Source organism: Temnothorax americanus, unplaced genomic scaffold (genome assembly GCF_048541705.1).
Source record: "Temnothorax americanus isolate GAGA-0224 unplaced genomic scaffold, ASM4854170v1 Scaffold18, whole genome shotgun sequence".
Lineage (NCBI taxonomy): Eukaryota > Metazoa > Arthropoda > Insecta > Hymenoptera > Formicidae > Temnothorax > Temnothorax americanus.
The window spans coordinates 2,859,017-2,871,563 of NW_027509318.1; the positions used below are offsets into that span (position 1 = coordinate 2,859,017).

General features: G+C 40.4%; 1 protein-coding gene and 1 long non-coding RNA gene across 7 annotated transcripts in view; one reads left to right on the forward strand and one right to left on the reverse strand.

The window, feature by feature from the left end:
• Nucleotides 1–12,547, reverse strand: part of LOC143896326 (agrin) — a 459,794-nt gene that overhangs the window by 370,666 nt on the left and 76,581 nt on the right. For 4 of the 6 annotated variants that reach the window (XM_077404116.1, XM_077404118.1, XM_077404117.1 and 1 more), the window contains exon 1: nucleotides 6,880–8,536. The exons of the other annotated variants lie outside the window; for them this stretch is intronic. The gene's annotated coding sequence lies outside the window, so the exon portion shown is untranslated. Of the gene's footprint in view, nucleotides 1–6,879; nucleotides 8,537–12,547 lie in introns of those variants that run through there. 6 annotated transcript variants of the gene reach the window in all.
• The window catches only part of LOC143896331 (uncharacterized), a 254,905-nt gene that overhangs the window by 102,112 nt on the left and 140,246 nt on the right, over nucleotides 1–12,547 (forward strand). The gene's annotated exons all lie outside the window — the stretch shown is intronic.

Consider the following 12,547-nt stretch of genomic DNA (forward strand, 5'->3'; position numbering starts at 1 on the left):
GCACGTGATATAAACGTCCTCCTGACTTAATGTTTAAATGAACTGATATTAAATCCAGGACGGATTAAAATCATTAGGAAAAATTTTACGAGTCAAGAACAAAACCGACATAGTTTATGATAATAGCAGGGACAACAAAACCGAGACACAAGCTCGAAAATGGACGAGCCAGCTCCGAGAGAGTCGGCTCTGTCGATTCTTTCCGTGTCGGTTGCTCCTTGAATCACTCGCGACGCATACTGTGTAGGTTGCATTTATACGTGAGGAGGATGAAGTAGGCTGAGTAGAGACGATAAATGGGACGAGCTATTCGCCAGACACGCGCGTCTATTTGATCAGGCGGAGCAAACACGACATTTTCCCACGTACGGATACGTATTTCTCGAATTCTACCGAATATCCGGCATATATTTACAAATGCGCATTAATTCGATTAACGCGCATACGACGTTAGATATTCAGCACGTATTGCAATAAGATAATTCACATATCTTAAATATTTTATCCTAATTTTAATTTCAGAAAATAATAAATATAATAGAAAGAGAGACAGAAATATATAGCGTCTTAAGTTTCTCTATCCGTCTGTTCATAATCTTATTATTTTTAATAAAGATTTTTTTCTTTCACTTATATCTCTCTTATCTGCCTCTAAAGTAAAAATGAAATCAAAACAGATTTTATAGTACGTATAAATTATAAAAATAAAGTATTATTCTCTCTCAGAAAAATCGACTCTTACCGTTATCCTCTTATCTGACCGCTTATGTGTTAACTTCTGAAAAATTATCGGCTTGCGGCGTAAAAATTGCTGCTCTAGAGAGCATTACCTTGCCGGCTCGTAATCGCACCCAAAGCGCCTCTAAATCGGCTGTATGTTCATGCTCACGTACACCGCCATGTATCTAGAAAGCCGAACATTAATCAGAACGATCAGAGCGGTACGACCTTATCTAAGACAATTTGTATTTCTTACGAGCCGTAATCCATGCATTTTCTCATAAAAAGAACGGGCAGTCGCGACTGAATGTCCTCCTATTCCCTTTTCCCTTAATATCCAATCTCTCTTCGAGATTTTGCATCGTTGAATCCCGTGCGACTTGCATTCAGCCGTGATTTCTGTGTAAAAACGACGACGAGTTGCAAATATCGTAAGCGAAACAAAAGCAAGTCCCTGCGGAATCTCCGATTTATCGCACAGAGAAAAGAAGTGCGCAGGAATAAATTCATAAATCGAATACGCCTACTTTCGATAGAAAAATTTAAAAAATACAATATAACAGATTATTATCGGTAAAGTTTAACGTTTATTAATCGCGCGTAAAAGCGATCGAGTGTTCGTTACTTCGCTTGCAATTAATAAACTTTCGCGCACGCGGGGATCCTCTCCGAAGTGCCCGCCCTGCCCTTTATCTCGCCTGCACGATAAAATAAACGGATACGGCCCGGATATACTTGAAAAAGAATGGCCGGACGCGGAATTCTTGAATAAAATTACTCGCCGGCGCTTACAAGGTAGTTACAAGGCGGACAAAGAGAAAGTGGTCCTAATTAAATTCTGCGAGGATTACTCGGGTTTATGATCGGGCGTGATTGCCGAGAATCTCCTCGCTGCGACTCAAGCGAGCTAAATTAAACACACCTCTTCGAGAAAGATCATACTACACCGAGCCGTTGCTGAATTAATAGCGAGATTTTAATATAATAACGAAACGCTGCACTGCGATACCGGCGACAAAACAAAACGCGAAGATGTGCAAACTCGACAATGACGGAAAAGAGATTAAACGACTGCGATTAAGTGCAATGAATTAAATTGTGCTCGATTTGTTGAAAACAGAATACTCGCATAAAAGAATAGTTTGTTCAAGCGATTGTTAATTACAAATTGAATTTGGATACGACATTTGACCAGGTGGATAGTTTAAAATATTAACATTAAAACATTTTTACGCCTTAGGCAAAGAGTGATATCGACAAAAAAATATCAATGCATTTTATATCGTATGCATTCTTCTGCATCCTTTGCAGCTATTTGTATTTGCTTTTCAATATATATATGTATATATAGATACATATACATGTACATGTCAAAAAATATCCTCTTCTAAAAATATTGTTAAATTTTACTGTAAATATTTATTTCAATGTTACTACGTGTGGCATTGTAAAATAAAGAAAAAAAATAAAACTTCTTCAATTGTTGAATTAACATTATTATTAATCATCAACTTTAATAACAAAATCTCAAAAATGTGTAAATGTTGAATATTTAAACATATTAGATTTTTATTTGTAAACCTTTCGACTGCCGAATTCGCTAAAAGCTAGGTTGTGAACGATTCAAAATATATTGTTATACGCAAAGTTATTTGTAGAATTACCAATCAAGCAGAAATGGATAGTTCAATTTTCTCACAAATTATCGGCTATTCGATATTTATGTTATCTCGCTTTCAAGAGACATGATGATAATCGCATTCACGCTACGACCATCACAATGGAGTGACACTCAATAGACACACCTTGATTAATGGAGATGGTAATTTTTATTTACAATCGGCCATATTCGAGTCGAAAAGTCGAGCCAGAGACAGATTAATTAACGGGTGTTAATGAATGAAACACATCAATCGTTGCTTTCACCACTGTACAATGCAACACGGCAGTGCGCAGATAATCTAAATCGGATTCTAACAATTCATCAAAAATGTATTTTTAATTTTCCTCAAAACTATCATCAAATATCGACAATAGCATTACATGCAAGTTTTATGTGTATATATATATATATATATATATATATATATATATATATATAAATTTTTTTAATAAAACATTTTTAGGAAAAGAAGCAAAAAGACCGAAAAATGTGTTTCTTCCATAGTAAAAAACTTTTGTTAATTGTGTAAATTTTTGAGATAAAAATTACGATAACAATATATATTATTAACTTCACAAAAAGACTAAAAAGAATTATAGGTGTAACCGCGGTACGAACTTGGTAGAGAGATCAAAAACAACCTATTCTCCAGAGCTGTTTCTTAGTTACAGGAGTTACGTGGCCCGAAGATCTCGGGCACGGACCAATTACACCACTGAATAATTGTCCGAAGTTACGAGTTGCGCCGTTAACAAGTAACGTCGGAGTGCTAACGCGGTTCCGGTTTCTTGGCCCGAATAATTCCGCCGGACTCTGCCGAGAACTTTGCACAGTCGTAAACAGAACCCGAAGAACACTTACTTTTGTCGTGTCTCTCTATAGCTCAACGAGCAGTTTAGAAAAATAAACGTACCATAAAATAAAGTGAGATCGCTGCCAGTAGATAATTTTATACAAAGGCGGAAAAAAATTACTGAATAATTGATCTAAAAAGATAGTGCGATAATAAATATGCAATAAAAGTCACATGAACGAAAGCACGTAAGCATTACTCCTTATATGTATTACGTGAAGGAAAATGATGATGCTAAAATTAAAAGATATACATTATCCATAATATTTCAAATAAGTAGTAATTAAAAAATAGTAATTAATTAAAGAATAATAATGTTTGGCAACGTCTAAATAAAAGAAGCGAAAAAATTAAACCGCGCTAATCAAATATTAAATATTTAATTAAACGTCTCTTTTGATCTCGACTGAGCGTGCTTAATTATCGTGGAAAAACCTATCGTAGGATCAGAATTTAAAAAAGCGAATAACAAATCAGTGATGAGATGAAAAACTGTTGAATAGAAGGATTTAATATTGCTGAGATTAATAAAATCCATTTTTCTAACGTCATAATATATTACGTCGATATTTTGCGTGACAGTAAGAAAAAATAATGATAAGAACACATATGCATCAACTTCAAGAGATAAGCGGCACGAAAGTGAGTACTTTCTACTGCAATTTAAACGTGAAATACTTTTTACTACTAGCGCCTTGCGATATTGATTTTACAGTCGTGAATGTATGTCGAGGTAAAATTTTTACGTCTTTTAAATTACAAGAGTAATAAGGTTTTGTTGTACTATTTCTACACCTAAAATTTATTTAACAGACTCCTAGATAATTGCATCATTTATCATTTAATATCTACATATGTAATTGCTGGGATTCATGTAATATTTATATGTACCTCTCTCTCGCTTTCTCAAAGATATTAAATTTAACATTTATATATTTATATATAATAACGAGAGACGGGGACTTTTATTAAAAAATCAATTTTTCTTAAGAAATCCGTTAATAATTGATTAAGTCGGTCTCGATGTTGGTCTATAATAATACCTGTGAAATACGCGTGTCAATATGACACGAAATGCTTCATCATCTCTCATTAGTCTTAACGGGGCATTCAATTTTGGAATCACTCTTCTAACAAAAGCACAGACTTCTGACCAATGTCATTGAGCGAATGACGACTACAGGCGGGTGGTAGGTCAAAGGATCGCGCGTTCGAGATCATGATTTACCGAGTAATCCCCGACGAGCCTCATTACAGTTTGCCTTTGAGTTTCTCCGACCAATCGGGACTTTATCACACAGGCGTCATCGTTACAACAACGTGGCGTGCCAATCGATCCGGCCGATATCGCGCGAACTTAAGCTGCAACGTGGAAGCTTCCGGGTAAACTTTCCTGCGATTAAGACCGGTAATGTACGAAATTGCGGCGAGATAGCTGTGCAGCAGCAGCTCTCTCCCGCCCCTTTTCACCGCCGAGCTTTTCGACAGGATTTCGACGCGAGGGGCCCGCGTTTATCATCGATCGCGTTACTTCCACATCGACGCTAACCAAGTGACGTCGCGTCGTGTCGCCGAATTAACACCGGCGTTTCGCCTTTTGCCAAATTACGCGGTAAATTTGCAATTATCGATATCCCATTAAAACGCGCAGTTTTGTTTAACCGACCGACGCAACCAGCAACGCAGAGAAGAGCTGAAATTGGCATGTGCAACGTTGGCCAAAATATTGTAGGTACTTCAAAATGAAGTGAAAAGCCTAATTGTGGTTTATGCCAAATTTGTGCCAAATTGTTGCCAAACGGGGAGGAGAAATATAGCGGCGCCTTACTTTAACATTTCTACGTATAATACATTTGAAATTGATATATCGACCGAAATGCCGCGGAAATTAATTGCCACCGCGTTTTGTTATTTAACGGTATGGGGAGCACAGTATCCCACGAGTTATATATTCGAGTCGCGAATAGAACTGAAATGAAAAATCGGAAGCAAATCACGGTTTACGATAAATCATATCGCGTTACTGAAATTTCCCTATTCTAGCACATTTGACAATTAACGGCGACGCGTGATGGAAAAAACTCCGAGAGCAGCTCTCGGCGTAAATTCTCGTACATATATTGATCGATACTTGCTGAATATTAGCAAATTCCTGTTCGCAATATCCAATGCCGCTTACAAAATTGTTACAAGTTTAATCTCAATCGACAATTTAACACGAAAAATCCTAAAATGTAACTCTCGACGATCATATATGTCAAACTTTAGACTGTAATATCGACCCTGACCTCCGTTCTTCGCGTGTTACGGCATGGAAGATTTGTCGGTTTATCGCTACTGACCGTAAAATCCTGATCACGTCTATTACCGGTTCGTGACCGGCAATCGAATGTCACTCTGTCAGTCAATTGTATCGATGTAAAAAAAAAAAACAAGTGAAAGAGGTAAAAACGAGGGATATCACCAGGAGTATCAACAAAGCGTCAAATCGAATCCGCGTCGTTCGGTCTAATAAAATTGACCGGCCGCCAATTTCGCGCGCTCTTTAACGAACAAGCGAACGGAAACGTTCCGACGCGACTAATAAATTCCGCACGATGCCCGGTGCCCTCCCTAAATCCCGGCGATTTGTATTCCGTTTTTCGAGCGGTAACGACGGTATTATTTGTGTCACGGTATTATTGGTGGGATCACGTTCCGAGAGCACGCACAATCAACAAAACGCTATTTATTGCACATTGCGCGAAAAATATAGAAAGCAGGTGTCACAGTAGCTCTGCGCGAGTCAGGCGAGTAAATGTTTTTTTCGCGTAAAATTTCCATTTACGCGTGTGAAAAACGAATTACGAATTAATAATTAATTGGAAACCAAAATAAAGAAATTAAATTGTGTTATGCGATAAAATGTTACTAGTTGAAAAAATTTATTTTGTTGTGATAAATGATAAACGAAATGGAGTTTATCATGTATTCGTAAAGGAATATAAAGAAAGTCTCTTTCGCGATAAAAAAAAAAAAATATATATATATACGATCAAAGGTAAAGAACGTGGTTCGGCAAGGAAACCCGCATAGCTCGATCTTCGTCGCGAAAATCCGATTCTTTCGTGCCGGATGTTTCGCGAACTTGGTGGAAAACATAATTGGAAGAAGGACAATCCTGAGCACGTGTTCTTGTCCTCCGACAAGTAAGGTGCTGGAGGACTATTACAGTAGGTCGATAATCCAATTTCGTGTGAAGCGAAACGATCGCGGAAGCCGTAAACGTACGTCGCCGGAAATTCGTACGCGGAAGAGAACGAAAGGGGATTCCCCCCCCCCCAATCCTCACCGCCTCCCGCTCCCTTTCTGCCCTTACGAATCGTCTTGGAGTGTATCCTTCGCGTAGGACTCCGCGAAGGAATTTTATACGATCCACCACACGCACGATGACGCGTAACGTCGAAAATGAAAACAACTTCTTGCCGTTCTTGAAAAATCACGCCCTTCCTGCTCCTCGAATTAACGCGGAACGACACCTCGGAAAAACATTCGGTACCTCTCTTTTTCTTTTTATCCCCTTTCCCGTCATCGTGACGAAGACGGAGAAAAATGGAGCAGCGCGAAATTGCGATCTCGCCATGTGGCCTCGGGAAATATTTACCTGGTGGCTCGCGCTCCTCGTCTCGACTCCTGTCGGCCTTTAATTAACGAGCTTCGATCCTCTCACGGTCTCGTTCAGTCGTACGTTTTGCCCGCACTATACAGGGCGAAAATTGAATTCCAATCGATAGCGGGCCCTCTCGCCGATGTGCGACAAGAATCGAAATCGTATACTATTAGCAAAACTGCCGATCTTTGTCTGTGATACTCGTCGAGTCGCATCGCGTCGCACGTCGGATCGGGCGAACTAATGTCCGCTTGTACTACTTGCTAGGCCGCGTGACGGTGCCGTGTACTCGCGTACCGGGAGACGGCATATTTTTTTTCCCCGGCCAGCGAAACAATGCAGGCCGTCGGAAAACGATGACTATCGCGGGCGACTATCGATCCTACGCGCTCGTAAAGCTCGCGAGACTCGCGCGGCACTATATTTTATATTTCTCACACAACGGAGATGATATGTTGCTCGCTTGTAAAGAGAGAGAGCAGCGACTCGTGGATATGTTGCGAATACGTTTGCCGAACGATCACCCCCGTCTCGCGTCGTCGGCGTAGGACGTCACTGATCCGCTCCACTTCCTAATTCCTCGGTGATGTCTCGCCGGAATTTCTTGAATCAACGATACGTTTCCCGAATGATATCGTCGCGGAAGGAATTTTACCAATACGATACGTGACGAATCTTGGTGGATCGTCATATACACCGCTTCACTGATATATCACTGATATGTTTTCACGGATGACTCGTCACGTACTGCGTCCTAGACTTGCTGACCGGGAGCTTGCTTAATCTCGTACGTGACGGAGCTTATTGTTAGTGGATCGCGATGAGCAGTTTTTCTATTCCTCTTGGGTCAACGATATGTTCTCCGTGAAAGCTTGCCAATTGTCTGCTTCCTGATAAACCCAGATAAATTGCTTTGTCCTAATCTTTCATATAGTACTTCTTCAAATCATCGATATGTTATTGCCGAACAATCAAATGTCGCTCGAGATATTGAGAAGAATTGTACTATTTCGATACCTGGCAAGTCTCGGCGGTGCCTAATGCACGAATTCCGATACTTCTTACATCGGCGTAAGTAAATTAAGAGAGCCTCGCGGAAACATTCACGTTCGGCACAGACGTTCGATCGACTACGTCCACCGGCCGGGTCCTCGGAGATATTTTCGAGCACCGCTCGACGAGCGGAACATCGCGCGCGCACTACACATTCACTTCCTCGAATCCCACTTCATGCACTATTCACCCGACAAGTTCCGGAGTCAGGTCATCAACCGTCCGCGATAATCGCCCGTTTCGCAGCGGAGAAACATCCTTATGCTCGCGAACGGTGCTCGCTCACCCGTCAGGATCTACGATCCACCTCAGGACGGAGCACTCAGAGGTTTCTTCATCTCTCGAGGGAAACGAACTTCCGGCTCGCGAACGTCCGGACGACCGCGACGTGAGACGGCACGACAGAACGACGGATCCGGGGGCGGAACGTCCTCGACGTTCGGTCGACGCGCCGGTATGTCGCGAGTACGCGCCGGATGCACCGAAGGGCGGACGAACGAGAAAAAGAGAGACAGAGGAAGAGAGAGAGAAAGAGGGAGGAACGTCAGCGGACGCGCGAAGGCTCGGCACGCGAGTTCGCCGGCCGACTGAAGCACGGTTCGGTTGTCAGTCGACCCCGCACCCGAAACTCGACTCGTCTTCGTCGAACGAGTCCGCCGTCTCCGTCGGCTCTCCCTCGGGGACAAGGGGTGGCTCGGGGGTCACAGAGGGTGGGACGAGGACGAGTGCGGCGCGCCTGCGCCAGGTGAATCGGCCCGACGATGATATTCCGTTGCACTCGCTACTTGCCAGTCGGTACTCTCTCGTTCTACGATGCACAGCCGAGGCGAACGAAAGGACTGATATCGAGACGACATCGATAAATTGATTCGAAAACATACAGAGCGTTTTCTTTCATCCAAGAAGGATTATTGCGACTGATGACACTCGTTTCTCGATCATTATCGACATCCGTTAACTATGGCGCGTTCCATAATACTATGCGATCGAGTTATATAACGAGTTATATAATATTATTTATATTTAGACTGTAATGTCGATAAATCAATTGATAAATGAGTGTCAGAAAAGTTGATGTATATTTGCGTATTAATGTTTCCTCAATCAAAAAATTAAAACTGTTGAGAGATCGGTTTCTTAATCAAGTTCTTCACTTGTATATATTCTCTGTAATATTTAATCGCACAGTTCATCGAATGGATTAGTGATTCAACAATAACGGATTCCTAATATAGCGTTGAATTTAGAACTTATCGGATTTTAAAATTTTCTCTCAATATATCCATGCTGCTTCTAGCGAGATACTCTGATATTTTCTCGACGGGAAACATAGAATAGTAAATTGCGTAAAACAGCCGAGTTAATTCAATAAAGTAATGTAATGCAAATCAATTTCTAATAAAATTCTAACAATATCATTTCTACCGATTTCTACTAATATTAACTACTAATAATACAGATCAAAAATGCAACAAAATTATACCTACTGGATTTAGATTATCGAATCAATTATAGATAAATAAATATATGCAATTATAATTTTCTAATATCGCTATATAAATTAAAATCATATTATAAATATCCAACGAGAGTTACATTATTCATATTATATTATGATTTATAATATATATGAGCTGTAATGAGAGTTTAATTTATTTGATATTTTAATTCATTTTATTTATAAATTAATCAGTTAAATGAATAATTAATATATTCCTGGTTAGAAAAGATAAGATCTTTAAATATAAAATTATCACGTCGAAACGGCGGCTACTTATACCATCAGAGCATAATTAAAATGCTTAAGTGATTGTCACGATTATATTCAACACACGATTTTTGTCGCTATATTTGTGAAAAATCGTAAATTCCATTACTATTGAGGGAGAAACAAAAAACTTCACCTTCTCGATATTTAATTATATTTTGTCAATCAGCGTGTCTGCGCTAATATGTGTATAGCTCAATACAAATCAATTTCAGAGCGGCAGCCTTATGCCTTTGTATGTCCGACGGACTTCGCTCTAATGAGATTTTATCTGCGCATGGAGATTCCTGTAATCCATATTACAGAAGTACAAACATCCATGAGAATTATAGCTGGCACGCATACTATACCCCAATCGATATTTCGAATACACCCGCTAGCCTCTGGTGATGAAATATACGAGCTTATACGATAAAAAATTGTCACAGTTTGCCTTATCTTATTCGGCACTAACGTAGTATAAGTCGTTGTCGATTAATGAACGTCAGCCGCGATTAATCAGTCGGTTCGTTATTCTCGACCGTATTCAACGATTTTCCACGGGTAACCCGCAGAATCTCGATCCCGACACCGCTCGCTGGCCCGTTTTTTCGTCCCTCCCTCTAAATCCACCTCTGTGCACCGACGATTCGATGTGGGAAATCAATCACCCCGAAACCACTTCCGGCGAACTTCGAAGGCACGTCTCGCCGCGCCGTCGGAGTCGAGATTCCTCGAGATGATCGCGCGTTCGTGGTTCGTTCCGTTTCCGCTGATGGACAGACATTGGCGAAGACGATATACCAGGGAGAGATATTTCGGAATGCGATTTTCCCCGTTCCACAAAGCGGATTTTGGACCCCCGTCCGAGCGCCCGATCGACTTGTTTCGTTAATTTTCCCGATCCGATTGACTCCACCGCGAACCGACAGCTCGCATTTGCATTACGTAGATTTTACATTTAAGGATCGAATCAAATTAAATCCGATTTATTTCATGCGGTTGTGGTCCATTCATTATTTTTAACCATGCACTTAAATCTCGATATTTCCATTCTCCTTTTACTTTTATCGTTCTTGTAATTGTTTTGTTATGATTTTTGGTCTCTTTTTTTTTTTAAAGAACAGTATGTAACGCCATAAAGCGAATAACCCAATTGCATATCTAGTGCTTCCAGCGAATAATCGAGTATATAAATCGACACGGTTATTGCCCCAACCGATTCAGTTCCCGGCCAAAGCAGTTCTCATTATTGCTGATTCAGCAATTTCATTAGTTTTCGTAGTTCGCTCATCGTACCTCGGAGTAATAAGCCCGAATTAGAGTATCGAATTTTACGATGCGCAGCTCTGACGTATAATAAGTAAAATAGAAAATGGTAACTGGGAAGGAATAAAATACCTAAATGACGTAGCATAATTCACACGTTCACCGAACGAGGTAAAATATTTCTTAAATATTATTCGTCACATTTTTTTTTTTTTTATTCAATTTCCTAGTTTTTGTAAAATATTCCAAAACTCTAAAAACCTCTTTCGCTTTGTTTCGGAAAAAGAAGAAGAGAGTCGGAGATGATAAAACGAAAGAAAAGCGGAAAGATGTCCGCAGATGGACACTTAATTGCGACAGCCGCTCAAAATCCCTTTCCCGTCTAACGCGATCACGGACAATAACAATAATCGAGATAACGCACGCAGCGGCACTCCGCGAGATCCGTTTAGTCCCCAGCCAAATTGCCAATATTATCATCAGTTATCGGATTATTACGGCAAATTGTTCGCGTTTGCCTTTACCAACTAGCCTACATACTGCGACCCCCTATGGCGACCCGACGTCCTCAATCTCTCTGTCCTCTCTCGCGCCCTCCTCCCTTGCCCGCCGCCGTTTCTCGTGCTCTATCAGAATCCGTTCAATCCGTCTCTCTCCTACGTAACCAATGGAACCGACATTCTGAATGCTGCAACCAGGTGCGACCAGACCGTTCACATTAAGCGTCATAGATAGTTTCACGGCGAAATGGCACGGATAGAGCAGCGTTGAAAGGGGACGAAAATACATTTCGCTAATTCCTAGTTTTGTTTGTTGAGGTTGTAATGTCGATGGCATTTCATCAGCGACACCTTCAACTATACCCATGAATGTATTTCATTGCGTCAGATCGCTAACAAGCTGACTAGACTAAATTCAAAGACTAAAGAGTGGTGAAATTCCTAATTGTTAGAGTCGCTGAAACTTTTCGCATAGTTTGTAATTTGATGAAGGCTATCGCAACAAAGAGGAACAAATATCTGTTTCTACAGTTGTTTTTTAGTTGAAGGGATTGACGATAGTTTTCACATTCTGCGCACGTACGGATACATAACTATAGGTAATTCTCGAATAACACGATTAATTGGTTCCGTGTTATTGAGAACAATGTTATTCGAGACTTAGAATACCTACAACTTTGGAGATCACGTTTCGCGCTATTGAAAACCGTCCAATTCAAGACTCCAGATCCATATAAAATTGGGCATTTGGTTCCAAGGGATTATTTAAGAAAAAAAACTTGAAAATAGGGTTGTCGCAATTTTTTACCGTGTTATTCGAGACTCCGTGCAATTCAAGTACCGCGTTATTCGATGGTCACCTGTATTTATGTATGTAACAGACATACATTCGCAAATGCGTCTATATGTGGTTAACGGGATGTACATGGTGTATGTACTATAAGATCATAGCGTGCTAAGTCTGAGATATAGATATTCCAATGGCCCGTGCTCCGATTCCATATAATGCCCTTCCATCGAAATATTTGCTTCCACGACCGATTCCTTACATTAAATGTTCTTCGCGTCATCAACTTTCGCCAGTTATGTCTGC